The following is a 10,111-nucleotide window of genomic DNA, read 5'->3' as shown; positions in this document are numbered from 1 at the left end:
AGGAGAGATGATCAAAGACACCATTTTGCACCAACTGGAAGCTATATTTGGTGAGTCAGGACAGCAGTCCCCTCCCACTGATTATCAGTGTTTAATTTATAAGAAGGCTCTGCCAATCTATGCTGATCTTATGCAACTAGTTCTATAGGTGATTTCTGCTAAAGTGCAATGAGACAAAAGAACATCATAAATATGTTCTCTAAACATTTCCAACTTCATACCCCAATATACCCATCCACAGACTACAAGTCTGACTTACCTATAAAAGACAACATAAAATAAGCAATAATAAAGACTTCTACTTGTTTAGTCTTTTATCTCTATTTCCCACCTTTAAGGTGAAAATAGTAATTATCATGCTTCTCCTTGCTGAAGAAACAATGAAAGTTTAACTTACATTGAGAATATCAGTCATCTATTATTTGTAAGAATGATTTATCTGAGCATATGACACATGTTTTTTTGTTTACTTCATATAATAGATGGTATCATGACAAGAGAATTAAAAATATTTCTTATTTCATAAAGTGTCAGAAATCCCTGGCCCAAGGCTACTGATGAAACCCTGCCAAGACACACATATGATTTATAACATCCTCATAAAACATTCTTCTATGGCCTCACCCTTTATGTAATGCAATCATCACTGAAATAAGATAGATTTTCAGGGCATAGCCCCCACCAGCTGGCTAAAAGTACCTAGTCACTCTATCTGAAATATCAATGGCTACAAAGAGCTGATTTTGATACACAAATCAGTCATTTAGAAATTAATGATTAAAACAGTATGTACTCCATGCTTTTACATTTGAATTTTTAAGTTTTCTATAAAATAATCATATAGATATAAAACAGTGGGTGTTTTATATTTATATATATTAATAAAACATACTAACATTTTAAAACAAACATACTAACAAAACAAACATACTAAAACTGAAATGTTAGGTGAGCTAACCAGTGAAAGTAAAGACTACTGTTTATTTCTTTCTAAAATATTGTTATGAACTATCTCTATTTAAACAAATAATGGTTCCTGATTAGAGATCAGAACTTCCACTTGTTTGCTTATACATCAATTTAGTTTCTAATTGCTTATGTCCGCACGTGAAGCTTCTGTACCTAAGGCCTTTGAGATACTTTCCCTCTAAGAAAGATTTGATAACATTTTTCCTGTTTTTATTTTTCTCATCTTTCCTTCAGTTTCTGATAAAGTAAGGTTTCTTAGCTTCAATACTACATATTAACATTTGGGGCCAGATAGTTTTGTGACGTTTCTTTTAACTTATTTATTTATTTATTTATTTATTTATTTATTTATTTATTTTTTGAGGCGGGTGGGGGGCAGTGGTTAGAATATTTGGTGGGATGGGGGTGGAAAGAAAGGAGGTAGAGTATCCTATGCTGTATAAAATGTTTGGTGTCATCCCCGGCCTCAACTGCCCTCCTTTTCATGACAACCAAAACTCCTTCAGTCATTTCCACATGTCCCAGGACTGAGGCTGAGGGCACTGGGAGAGGGAAAAATCATTCCTGGTTGAAAACCACTGTGATAAAACCTTTAACTGATTTTTAACTATAGCCCTATCAGTTATCTTTTTCAGATTTTAACCTGAAAAAGAAAAAAAAAATCAATTTGAGATTTCCCTTTCTACTTAGGTTAGGGAAAGCTTTTTTGTTTTTGTTTTGTTTGGTTTGTGTTGTCACCTCCCCCCCCCCCCCATCAAGCCCCTACTCACCATCTTCCTTCAGAATTATAATAGTAAACATTTTTAAATTAGAACACATTTTCAAAGGAAGTATAAAATACTTAACTGTTGTGTGTACATACTTTAGCCAAAATATTTCATTTCTTTAAATATATCATAAGAAAATAAACAGACACCAAGATGTATGTGCAACCGGTACAGATTTTGATAGGAAAATATTAGAAACAATATAATTCTCCAACAATAGGGAAGGGACTAGATAAACTACAATCCTGACATAGTGGGAAATGTTATACAGCATTTTTTTATAGGTTGGTGCAAAAGTGATTGCAGCTTTTGCCATTAAAAGTAATGTTAAAGAGTAAAATTTATGTGCAAGGTAAGTTACCAAAATATTTTGTGAAAAGACTACGTACAAGCAGCCAACAAACATTAAAAAAATGCTCCACATCACTAATCATCAGAGAAACACAAATCAAAACCACAATGGATATTATCTCACACCAGTCAGAATGGCTATTAACAAGTTAAAAAAACAGCTACCGGCAAGAGTGTGGAGAAGAGGGAACACTTATACACTATTGATGGAAATGTGAGTTAGTTCAGCCACTGTGGAAAGCAGTTTGGAGATTTCTCCAAGAACTTAGAACTACCACTCAGCCCAGCAATCTCATTACTTGGTATATATTCAAAAGAAAACAAATCTACTGAAAAGATACATGCACTCACATGTTCACCATGGCACTATTCCCAATACTGGAGACATGGAATCAATCCAGGTGCCCATCAATGGGGGTTTGGATGAAGAAAATGCTGTACATATACACTTTGGAATACTATACAGCCATTAAAAAACCCAAAATTATGTCCTTTGCAGCAAAATGAATCCAACTGAAGGCCATTATCCTAAGCAACTTAATGCAGAAACAGAACACCAGACACATGTCCTCACTTATAAGTGGAAGCTAAACATTTGGTACTCATGGACATACACATGACAACAGTAGAAACTGGGAACTACTAGAAGTGGGAGGGAGAGAAGGGGGAAAGTGCTGAAGAACCACCTATTGAGTGCTATACTCAGTACATGGGTGATGGGATCATCCATAGCCCAGACCTCAGCATCATGTGATATACCCTTATACAAACCTATACATGTACCCCCTAAATATAAAAGTTGGGAAAAAAAAAGCCTCTTGTGAAAACCCCATAGAACAGCAGGTGCATTACAGTACTATTTGGTAAACTATAAAATGCACATTAAAAAAAACTTGTAGGTACAGACACCAAATTATTAACAGTGGATATATATATAGAGAGAGAGAGAGAGTGAGTTATGAGTTACTTTTTATATTTTCCTTGGGGTTTTCTATGCTTTATGTGTTAATCATGTATTCCTTTTGTAAGCATCAAAGAGAGTCAATTTATTCATTTTCAGCTATTATATTGACAATTAAAAATTCTTCATGGCTACATGGCTGTAAGTTTCTCCAAACTTTCAGAACTACATTAAAACGGGTGAATTTTACTGTATATCAAATATTCAAATGCAATTATGAATTCTGTGGCACTACACCATTTCAGGTTACATAGCCGCATCATAAGCTTCTAATTTATTAAGAAACATTGCATTTACCATGATGTTGTGTTCCAAACTTGGTATTTATAATTTTACTCCAAAAAATTATTTAATCTTTAATGTATGTAGTACTTTTTAAAATGGATTTTAAGAGCATTCACAATAATATGAGATATTTTCCTTTAACAATATTTCTAAAGTCTTTATTTTGGCTCTATGCATTGAATAGGGAAAAGAAGGTTTCATTAGGGTAGTTGAATAATTTTCCATTGAAGTATCTAAAAACACAGATATAAAATTGGCATCATTTAACTATATCTGAAGTTCTGCTAATAGGACCAATACAGTAACAGTTTTCACTTTTGTTTTCAAATATGCACAAGAAAACTTGAATTTGAAAAAGAGCAAAATTAATTCAAAGGAAGACTCATTAGGTCTAAGTACAATGCATGCTTCAAAGAGTAACATGTAGATACACTTTCTGCAGCTGCTTGCTTGGGGTTAAATCATCGCTTTTGGCATCTCCTAAAAGAAACCATTCACTTTGGAAGTAGATGCCAATGCTTCTTCAGCAGGTATTGGTCTTCTGGTTTTCATGTAATCAGTGATATCACCATAGCTCCAATGCCAGATGGTGAATGCCCACAAACATTTTGTAAAACATTTATTAATAGAAAATCAATATTTAACTTATTCTTAAATCTGTACTTTTATTTCTTAAGCTCATGCTGAAAAAGTGTTGTGTTTTTTATTTTTACAAAATAAAAATGAAGTACAGAAAATAAAATGAATAGCCTTACATTCACACCATAAAATAAATAAAACCATCCTCAGAAGGATATGTAGCAGGGCCTGGGTTAGAGTGAGGTGGATGAGGCATTCTTTTAGGGACAAAATTTAAGAGGGCAGCAAAAATGGCAGTAATCAAGATAAATAGTGTTTAAGTGAAATATTTGTAAAAGATTAAAACTAATCCATGATGAAAAAAATACCAATTTTCTAACAAAGATGCCACTACTTGTTTTAGGACCCTGCATTATTACACAATGGGAACGTTGTTTTTAATTTGACCATGATTTCTCCACCTGCCCCCTGGGGCTATGGCATCCCCTGTGGACAAGTTTTTGAAGGTTGACAGTGGCAGGTAAACAGATTGAGAGCAACACGGGGCTTTATATAAAGTCTTTTTAAAAATTATACAGTTTATATTACATAGTAAAAGCACTCAAAATAACACTTTCAGAAATCTAAAAATAATGACTATATTCCACACTAGTAGGTTTTTATTGCACATCAATTTAGTTGTTCTTTCTACTGATAAGAAATTATTTTTGACAGAGTAATATACATATTCTTGAATGAATATAAAAATATTTCTGCTATAAACAAAAATAGCAGATCCTCATCCCATGGTCCTTAAGGAATGTAAAAAAGAACAATTATAAAAGTTAAAAATGTTCTTAGTAATAAAATTTGGTGCTATTTTTGATGAACATTTCTTGTACTAAAATTGTATTTGTGAAACACTGTCCTTAAAGCTGCCACTTAATTATATGTGAAATCTAATCAGGTCACTTATTTAAGGAAAGAGACTGTAGGATTCCATTAAACACTAAGCCAAAAGCAATTGAATTCTGGAGTTTATTTATTCTTCTATTTGTATAGGAAGTTATCTAGAAATATTACTTCAATTAGAGTTCTTTGTATTCGCTTTTCTCATTCTTTCAATGTTAAAATAAATATTTTTATATCTGAATAATTTAAAGAATTTTTCCCTAAGGCTGAATTACTGTTATTTTCCTATGGTCTATTTTTCTTGAGTTAAAACTATTATTAGATTCATTATGAGTAAAATATCAATAAGGAGATAAGAACAGCATAAAGCCATCATGTTCCACGGACTGCACAGATTAGATGCAAATTGACTCAGGGAGAGGAAAAAAAGCAGGTCTTCCAATCTTCACATTATCTCTTCACCACACCTCCAGAAAAAAAAAAAAGCTTCCAAATAACCTTAAATAATCAGTGGTTTTAGTAGGTGAGAGTTGCCTTTAAAGAAGTCAATGAAACCCCTCCTTTCATAACTGTTTTATTTCTTATTCTTGCATTATTAAACCATATAAAAAGAATACTTCAAGATTGTTTAAAACAGTACCCTTCAAATCTTGCCCCATCAGTTCTGTGGCAGTTCAATCAATGTTAGATAGCATCAAAAATCTATTTCCTGTCCCTGACAAGAGAAGGAGTCCATAAGATTATCTGTTTTGAATGACAAATGCAAACTCCATACTATCTCAAATTGCCAACTACACTTTTTTTTTTTTAACCTCCACGCATTATTGGAACTACAGTCAAAGCCACATTCTTTTAATTACAAAAGGCTTTAATTTTTAATTATGATTGAAAGATAGTGAAAAGGTAAGCCACCAAATCACCTCAAAGTCACTGAAATGCTCAGATTGTTTTCTGCCAGGTGTTTCATTCATATTAACTAGTTGCAGCTACAGTCCTTAACAATTAATTTCCTTCAAATGATCATCAAAAATGAAACAGAAGATGCCAATGAGATTCTGAGAATGGCGTATGCACAAAATTGTCAGACACAGTTTATGAGGAAAAAGAAACACAAATCTCAACAGTCTTCTATTTCAAGAAAAAAATTAAAATACAGAAACTCATCACTATCTTTTATAGGAACATCCAAGGCATAAATATCTAAAATCCACATGCTAAATCAAAATCTCTGCTGGTCATCTCACTTCGCTTTGATAACACTTTTTTTTCTGAAAATAAAAATAATTATTGTTAAAAGTTTTGGGGGAAAGCAGAACAAAAATAGCAATAACTAACAAATACTTAACCCTTACTCGGTATCAAGTAATGTAGTAACTGTATTAACTCGTTTAATACTTAACACAATTCTTCATGTTTGGTACTGTTATTATCACCATTTATGTAACGTAGAAACTGATACAGAAAGTAGCATGTGTGGGACTCAAACTCAAACAACCTGGCTCCAGGATCCACACAGAATTAGAAGTTAAAATTTACCTACAATAGCACACCTCAGAGACCAAACTTTATGTATTCTCTCTCCCCCATTTATTCTTCTCAGTGAATTTTCAAATAAATTTATTATGGTTCCAAAAACTGTACAATTGAAATGTCAATTTTATATGGAAAACTCGGCAAAAATAAACCCCAAACATGTTTTGTTCTTCATGAACTGATGCATACTTATTATTACGATCTTTTTTGTATGAAAATACTGGGGTTGAAATTTACACTCTAAACTCATATATAAAAATAAATGTAGTTTTTTTATTGTTCTATATTCCACAAATCTACTAAAAGAGAAAAAAGATGAACTGCCAATTAAAGGTAACTACATCTCATTTTGTTTAAGAAACAATCTCTTTTTTGTAAATATTCACTCAACTCTAAGTTCATGCACTATGCATCTATTTCTCTCCATTTTGGTTTTCTTCCCAGACCTTTTTCCTTTCCCAAGTTAAAGATTTTGCAGAAAGAAGCTTCGGTATCCTCAACCTCAAGGAATTAGAAAAGGAAACCAGTACCAAGAACTATCTCCTTGTGCCCTTCTCTATCCACGGCCCCCATCTCTGAGCTTGGAGACTGACCCTAAATGTTTGAATAACTGATCAGGTCTACAAAGTATTTTATGGTTCCATGGGAGCTCAGTCACTTCAAGGGATAATGCCTCTCTCTCTGTAGTAACAGTCCCAACAGAAACTGAGTTTGGCTGCCCCTCTGGTTCTCATCTTAATTTAGGAGGGCTACCTTTTTTCTACAAGGTCCCTTTTTTCCTCTCTGAAGCAACATTTTCTACCCCAAGTCCCTAATTGTCTTTCTTGGCTCCCTTCATGACCTCCATGGGAGAGAAGAGGGATACATATTGGTAACTTCAGAATATTCCATGAGATCTACATAGTCTAGCAGAATTAAATTGTGTTAAATCAGTCCCAACAATCCATAGACTTCCATCTACCAGCCTGCACTGTGTTGGGTTTCTCTGGAGGGGTTTAGAAATTCTCTAAGAAGCACAGGTGATAGATTTTCACTGAAAATTTTCTATCAAACCCATATGGTATTCCTATAAGTCTGCAATTACCCACTCCCCTTCAGAGACTCATACCTTTTGACAGAAGTAAAACGCTCAAGTCTTACACACACGCACACACACACACACACGCACACAGACTTAGCCACAAAATGACTTTCTATTTTCTCTTCATGTCTGGTAGGAGTTGCTCCAGGTCAATGGCTCTGCAGCCTCAGGGAATATCAGAATCATCTGGAGGGCTTCTTAAAGCACAGATTACTGGACCCCAGTCCCCAGAGTTTCTAATCCAGTATGTCTGGAGCAGAGCCTGAGCCTCTGCATGACTAACAAGCACCCACATTGATATGGGTGCTGCTGTTCTGGGGACTGTGCTTAGAGAACCAAGGCACTGGGCCTTGCTGCTCAAGGTGTAGTTCATGGCCAAGCAGATGAGCATCACTGAGGCATGGTTTAGAAATTCAGAGTCTCAGAACCCACGCAGACCTACAGAGCCAGAGCCTGCATTTAAACAAGATTGTCAAATGAAGGCACATTGAAGTTGGAAAAGCACTGCTCTAGGTGGTATTTCCTTTTTTATTTTATGATCTTTGATACTACTCTCCTATGTCTGGACAATAAATTTCATGCTTTAGCCTGTATGCAGACATAGCTATAGGAGCAAAGAAAAAATACATTTCAGAAACATAATTCCCAATTCATAAAATAAACCAATTTTCAAATTTTTGTTATTAACATTTTTTTCTCCATAATTGACTGAAATCTTGCTTTCCTATTTTAAGTGAACTAAGTTTGGTACAAACATGGAACCGCTGATGTATTTTCTAATCTATTAAAAGTCTTATTTTACATATTTAAGTAAAGTATTTTAGTTTTCACTATATTGGTCTAGACTATATATTTCTTATTTTTAGATAGTTTGTTTTTTAGTTTGCTACTTGACTGGATCTTTTTCCATTATCTTCCATACTATTAATTGTTAGTATATGGTTATTGCTCTTTATAGCCATTGTTTTTATTATTTCAACAGTCATTTTGAAACAAGCACTTAATGAACAATCTTATCCATTCCAATGTATTGCATTCCTTATTCATAATTCATGTATACTATTCCTAACAGAATTTTGGTTGTTTGTTTAATCAGTGCAGAATTTTAGAAAAGTGGGAATTTTTTTCTTTCAAAGAACTACCTCTAGTATCGAACATTTCTATTCTTGTTCCTATGTTTTAATTTGTTACTTTCTGATTTTATTTTTATTATTTCTCTTCTGCCTCTTTTCAGGTAATGTCTTTAATTTATCTGGTACTAATGGTATAACCATATTTTTGTTTGATTTATCTTGTCTTGTTTTTAAACATTCTATATCTTTTGTTTTAAATATGGTCAAAGCATTGTAAACACTAGGCAGTGATGCTTTTATCTGATTAATCAAATTTGAGACTTTCAAAAACTTTTATGATGGGATTTTAGTCCATTCACATTTATTATCAATGCTGTCAAACTTGGTATAATACTGTCATCTTGTTTTTTGCTTTTTAAAAAATGTTTACTTGATATTTATTTTCTACTTTAAAAATTTTAGTTTATTTTTCATTAGCTATTCAGAAATTGTGTTCATTTATTTGAAATAGTTATTACTTTACATTTTTAAAACTACTTGAATCTAAATGTCCCTAATTATCAGTTTTAATAATGTAATCATGTCTGTTAATTTACATCTATGTTATAGATGAAAATTAGCTCTTTTATTTCAAATCACTTCCTCATTTTGTCATGTAATTGGATATTTTAGAGAATGTTATTTGTTTTAACTTGTATTCCTTTAATAATTAAAAATAGAAAAATAAACCTTTGATATTAAAGAATAAACATTGATAATGTTGATTCTGTTAATATCGATCAACAGATCTAACCAAAATTATAACAAAACTGGAAAATGGAGAAAGAACTGCACATGCGTATTATGGGGACAGCGGGACTGTAGGGACAGAAAGCTAAATTCCCTTCATTCTCCCTACGAAAAATTAGTAGATAACTTCTGAAAATGAAAAAGTAGAAATAGCAATGTCAAAATACTACTTAGAGATGTCGATGCAAAAGCCAGAAAATAAATCAACTTAAAAATGTAAGTTGGGAATATAATATGAGAAAAGAGAAAAGGAACTTCAATATTTTATGACAAAAACTTGTAGGACCATTTCACTATTTAAACAAAGTACATTCATAACTTTAAAAAATAAAAATTAAATTTAAAAAATAAATTGCACAGGTTATTGCAGTACAAAGATACCAAACCAGCACTGACTTCACTATATTTTCTTTTAGAGCATCTGTATGTTCAATTCATTATTAACTATACAAAACAAATGCTTTCTAAAGTTTCTTCATGCTTTTTTGTAATAAATTTTAACTTAAAGAATACTCTATCTCCACCTTGAGTACTATCCTCACTTTTACTGACAAGTATTTCACAGGCATAATGTTGCTGTTTGTTTGACTTTCTGCTTACTCAGAAGTGATGGACAGAAGTCTTCTCCCCAAACCAAGAATTAGACCAGAGGCAGCATTCTTTAATATTTCCCTCCTTTTCTATCTTGTTGTTTCAGAATTCTTCCAATAGATGTTAAGCCAAAAGTTTGGCCAATGTAAGTTTATATCATTATTTCATATATCATTATGATAGATGCAGAAGGCAGATAAACGATGGTCCCCCGAGAATCTCTGACCTGCCCCACAAGTGT

The sequence above is a fragment of the Macaca fascicularis genome, chromosome 3, assembly GCF_037993035.2.
Source record: "Macaca fascicularis isolate 582-1 chromosome 3, T2T-MFA8v1.1".
Classification (NCBI taxonomy): domain Eukaryota; kingdom Metazoa; phylum Chordata; class Mammalia; order Primates; family Cercopithecidae; genus Macaca; species Macaca fascicularis.
This window is presented reverse-complemented; position numbering follows the sequence as displayed.